This window comes from Leucoraja erinacea, chromosome 3 (genome assembly GCF_028641065.1).
Source record: "Leucoraja erinacea ecotype New England chromosome 3, Leri_hhj_1, whole genome shotgun sequence".
NCBI classification, from domain to species: domain Eukaryota; kingdom Metazoa; phylum Chordata; class Chondrichthyes; order Rajiformes; family Rajidae; genus Leucoraja; species Leucoraja erinaceus.
Window position 1 is genome coordinate 19,539,525 of NC_073379.1, and position 5,709 is coordinate 19,545,233.

General features: G+C 41.4%; 1 long non-coding RNA gene across 1 annotated transcript; it reads left to right on the forward strand.

Moving 5' to 3' along the window:
- Nucleotides 1-1,157: 1,157 nt before the first annotated feature.
- LOC129693859 (uncharacterized) lies at nt 1,158-2,536 on the forward strand. Its single transcript, XR_008722924.1, has 2 exons — nt 1,158-1,385; nt 2,387-2,536. It is a non-coding gene; the product is annotated as an uncharacterized LOC129693859 (long non-coding RNA).
- The last annotated feature ends 3,173 nt before the right edge of the window (nt 2,537-5,709 follow it).

Below are 5,709 nucleotides of genomic sequence, written 5' to 3' on the forward strand. Positions count from 1 at the left end.
CTCGGATTTCTGAATTTTTCGGATTTCGGAATGGAAGATTTTTAGCGTAGATTAGGTAGGTAGCGCGGGAGGCTTGAAAAGTCTGGAGCGGCTGCCTCCTCCCCGGAGACCGGGGAATCATTGTACATCATTGCTTAAATGTTAGTCAGTTAGTTTGGAGGGATTTTATGTGGTGGGGGGGGGGGGCCATGCAGTAAGCTCCGGAGCGCTGTGGCCACCGACTCCCAACCTCGCAGAGCTGGGGCTGCGGGCGTCTGGCCGCGGGCGGTGCTGGATTTGGAGCGCCGCATAGCCAGGGGTAGAGTTTGCCGGGGTCGGAGCTACAACCAGCGCCGCCCGCAGCCCCAGCCCCAGCTCCGCGATGTTGGGAGTCGGCAGCCACAGCGCTCCGGAGCTTACTGCACGGCGACCCGGTAGGGCATTGCCCGCTCCCCGCCTCTCCAACCAGGTAGGGGACTAAGAATTAAAGTTTTTCCCTTCACCCCCCCTTCACATAAAAACCCTCCAAACTAACTGACTAACATTTAAGAAATGATTTACAGATGTTTAAGTGTCTCCCCGGTCTCCGAAGAGGAGGCAGCCGCTACAGTAGTACAGACCTGGGTTGATCGTGGGTTGTTTTGGGTCAAGTTTGACGCCAAACACGAGCTTTGATGTGCAGACGACATCCTGGAAAAAAATGTCCGGTTTTCGGAGCTTTTCGGTTTCCGGAACTCCAGATAAAAGGTTGTGCACCTGTACACATGGGCACAATCATACTCAAGTGTAAGAATGTGTAGCAAGGAACTGCAGATGCTGGTTTAAACTGAAGATAGACACAAAAAGCTGGAGTAACTCAGTGAGGCAGGCAGCATCTCTGAGAGAGAAGAAATTAGTGATGTTTCAGACTAGTCTGAAGAAGGGTCTTGACCAGAAACATCACGCAATCCTTCTCTCCAGAGATGCTGCCTGTCCCGCTGAGTTACTCCAGCTTTTTGTGTCTATTTTCAGGTATAAGAATAGTAGGCAGTACACAAGTTGCCACATTTCCAGCACGATCTTGTATCCTCATAAGTTCAAAGTTGTTAAAATAGTTCCTCTTAACTTGGCCACGAAGGCCCTTTAGCCTGACAGAGTTGCTGGGTCGACCTGGCCAGGCGACACTGTCGATTCCCTCCTTCACTGCTCTGTCGCTCTGAGCCGCTGCAGGTCAATCTGCACGCTCGATCACTTGGAGAGGTGACCTGCCTAATTGGGCCCCAGGCAATTGCAAGAACTCCAGCGGTGGGGGGGAGGAGCTATAAAACCCGGAGGTCTGGATGTGGCTCTGTCACTGCAAGATGGCGAGGGAGAAGTCATGACTCTCAGAGCTGTGAATCTACAGAACACTTTGTGTCAACTGACCTGTGAGTGCCCTTTATATGGTTATTAATGTGTTTTTAAAATGTGGCTTTAAAATGTGTTTTTAAAATGTGGCTTTCAAATGTGGCTTTCAAATGTGGCTTTAAAATGTGGCTTTAAAATATTCTTAAAATGTGGCTTTAAAATGTGGCTTTAAAAATGTGGCTTTAAAATGTGCCTTTTAGAAGTGTTTTTTAGAATGTATCTTTTAGAATGTGCCTTTGAGTTGTGGCTTTGAGTTTGTGTTGTGGTTTCAAGTTTGAGTTGTGGCTTTGAGTTAGTTAGACAATAGACAATAGGTGCAGGAGTTGGCCATTCGGCCCTTCGAGCCAGCACCACCATTCAATGTGATCAGAGCTGATCATCCTAATCAGTACCCCGTTCCTGCCTTCTCCCCTTATCCCCTGACTCCGCTATTTTTAAGAGCCCTATCTAGCTCTCTCTTGAAAGCATCCAGAGAATCTGCCTCTACCACCCTCTGAGGCAGAGAATTCCACAGACTTTGAGTTGTGGCTGAGAGATATGGCTTTGAATTGTGGCTGAGAGTTGTGGTTGAGAATTGTGGTTGAATAAATACTTTATTAGATCAGACTGTGTTTACTGCAAAAGTCCCACTCATTCCGTGACGTAGTGGACAGGTCGCGCTGAACAACACGTAATTTCCAATGAGTGCAGAGGTCGTGCTAAGTGCGGAAGTGTTGCTGACTGCGGAAGGCCCACAGGAGATGCCACACTGAGCCGTTTGAGTATTTAAAAATAGTTTACTGCCATATATATGGTGTGTGTGGTGTGTGTGAGTGTGATTGTGGTGTGTGTGTGTGTATGTGTGAGTCTGTGAGTCTGTGCACTCTGCTTGAAATGCTGTGAAATTGGATTTTCAAGCCTGCACTGAATGATGACTTTTGAGGTAAATTCTCAGGTTTTCTTTGTTAAAATTTGATCGCACAATCTCAGGTTTTCAATATTAAAATTGTCTTTTTTATTGTATTTTTTTATTTATCGACAGCAAAGAGTTATCAAGAGGCAATGATCAGCAGAACACAACAAGAGACACTCAAGAAATAACTTAATAAAGCTCATCTTTAACGTTTAAATTGTTGTTATATTTTAAGAGTCATTCACATTTTAAGCTTTAATAAATCCTTTTTCCACTTGCCATGCCTGCACGTTCTTCATCACAATGGGAACCTAATAGTAAGGAATGGCTGCGCTGTCGGAGAGAGCCACTAAGAGTGCATGGGGGGAGGTTGAGGGGAGATGGACTGAATGCGCGGGGGGAGGGATGGCTCGGAGCAGAGTGGGGGGGGTGAAGGGAGGAGGGGTGACTGAGGGAACTGCCACCACACCAGCCGTGAGTGACTGGACTGCCAGCCCAAGAATCCATTCGGCCCACAATGTTTATGCTAGCCGTCTGGAAACCAGTCCTTTCAGTCCACAACACCCATGCTAGCGCTCCAAAATCCCCCATCCCATCCCCCCCCCATCCCCTCCTCCTCCCCCTCCCCTCCCCCCCCCCCCCCCCCCCCCCCTCCCCCCCCCCCACTGGCCAGCAATGTTGGAATTTGTGGAGAAGTGGAATATTGTGTTGGGGGACCAGCCCTCCCGTGTGAAACTAGGACCCAATGGGTCCCACTTATTATAGTATATATATATTAAAATGTTAAAATCCATTCCAAAAACATCTCTTTTAAAAAAAAAAGGTAACAATGTCACTTCCTAATTGGTTATGGATACTTCCATAATCTTTCTATAAGAGGGCTGTAAGAGGGATATTATATATATATATATATATATAATATATAGCATTCCCCCCACATGTATATATATATATATAGATTATAATAGATCTGTTATGCATATATATATATATATATATATATAGTATTCACACAAACATAAATATATATATATACATGTGTGTGTATATATATATTTTTATATATATATATATGTATATATATATATATGTGTATATATATATATGTGTGTATATATATATGTGTATATATATATATATATATATGTGTGTGTATATATGTGTGTGTGTATGTGTATATATATATATATATATATATATATATATATATATATATATATATATGTGTATATATATGTGTGCGTATATATATATGTTTTTATATATGTATATATATATATATATGTGTGTGTGTAGATATATATATATATATATATATATATGTGTATATATACAGTGTGTATATATATATACATATACATATACATACATATATATACATATATATATATATATGTGCATATGCTAACTTTGTTTGTTTTTTTATTCTGGTAGCTTATTGTAAAATGAATCACAATTAAGAGTGGTCCACAGATGCCTACAATGGTTCTGAGTTCTGTGTTCAATTCCACTGAACTAATGGGGAATTTGCTATCATGTGCACTTGGTTCCATTCAGGCAGAGGAAGATTGAATCCATTCAGTGCCAGTTCCCGGAGCCAAATATGTGGGTTAGAATCCCTGGATTGCATGTTGTGCTATGTCCACAACTGCAACTGCTATGTGGTCCTGTTGTCCTTTCCCACTGGTCATAAAGAATCCTCACTTTGTTGCACAGCATGTGAACTCCAGCTAGATGATTATCCCCTCCCATGAAAACTGCTGCAACCTTTCCTTCCCTCTAGGCAGTCCTTAACCTCTCTGAGTCCCATCAGCACTGCTGCTAACCTTGAGGATTGTAATTCTGGGACCTTACGAAGCAACTTAAATCCAGTATAGTATCAGCTGGTTTCATGGTAATGAAAATATCATTGGGGGGGAATGGAACCCATCACATCAAATAGTGAGTGGTTAGGCAAGTTAGGACTTTATTTCTGAGGGGTGATTCTCTCGAGGAGTATAAAATCATGAGGGGAAGTGATAGGGTGAATGCACAGTCTTAACCCAGGGAAGTGGAATTGAGGGTTTCAGTTTTAGTTTCAGTTCAGTTTATTATCACATGTACCAGGGTACAGTAAATAGCTTTTTGAAAAGCTTACTGTGAAAAACAAAGGACATGGGTTTACGATGAGAGGGGAAATATGCAATAGGAACCTGAGGGGCAACTTTGTCACATAGTGGGTATATCAAACAGCTGGCAGAGGAAGTAGTTGAGGCAGGTAATATATGAGCATTTAAAAGACACTTGGATGTAAGATGGATAAGAACGGTTTAGAGGGATATGGGCCAAATTAGTTAGATTTAGGTCTTAGAGTTAACGGAATCAAGGGATATGGGGAGAAAGCAGGAACAGGGTACTGATGATCAACCCTGATCATATTGAATGACTCGAAGGGACGAATGGCCTACTCCTTCATCTAATTTCTATGTTTCTATGTTACTAAATGCAAGCAAATGAAACTAGCTATTTCTGTCGGCATGAACAGGTTGGGCCGAAGGGCTTGTTTCCATTCTGCACAGCACTATGACCCTGTAACATCCTTAATTTTATTCTCACTCAAGTGTGCTTGAGGTCCCTTTGGTTTTGGATCTGTTTAAACACACATAACACTAAAAGCACGTTGATTTAGAATGGTTTTCCCAGTCATGCACATATGTCAAAGGCATGAAACCTAGCAATCACAATTTATTTAATATATTTACTCTCGAATTGGCAATCTGTCCAATTTGACACGAATACAGCTTGCCAGGGACTTCAGGGTGAAAATTAATAATGGTATTAGGAAATATTTCCTGTTAGACATTCCACGCAAGTAGAAAAGGGATTAAGACATGACTCATACAGATAAACTAAACAGTTACAAACTCTACTACCTGCTGCTTTTGATATCTTAGCAAATGAAAATACATTAAAAAATGACTTGTAATCCAGATATTTGTGTAAGAAAACACATTGGACGATGCACTATTTTTCTCAGTTTCAGCAAGGAAATTTAAAAAGATGTGTCACAGAGCCATAGAGTTATAGAGCACAGAAGAAGGCCCTTCAGCCCTACTGTAGCTAATTCCAATTTTCTGTATTTGGCCCATATCCTTCTGACCTTTTCCAAAATATTTGAGGAAGTTTAAAGATTTTAAAGTTACAAAATGGATTCAGCTGTAGATTTAGAAGCAATAAAATGGATGTTTAACCTTTCTCCTACTACACTAGTGAGAGTTGTGCACAATAACATGAATGTTTTGCCTTTCTTCTATTACACAAGCCAGATTTCAGCACAATAAAACTCAATATTTTTGCTCTATGATATATACAATCTGAAAAAATGTTCAGATGATTCGTTCCTACTCTTTACTCCACAGATAGTAATGTACATCAACAAGGTAAAAAAAAAAACAAGTGCTTGAATCTACAGA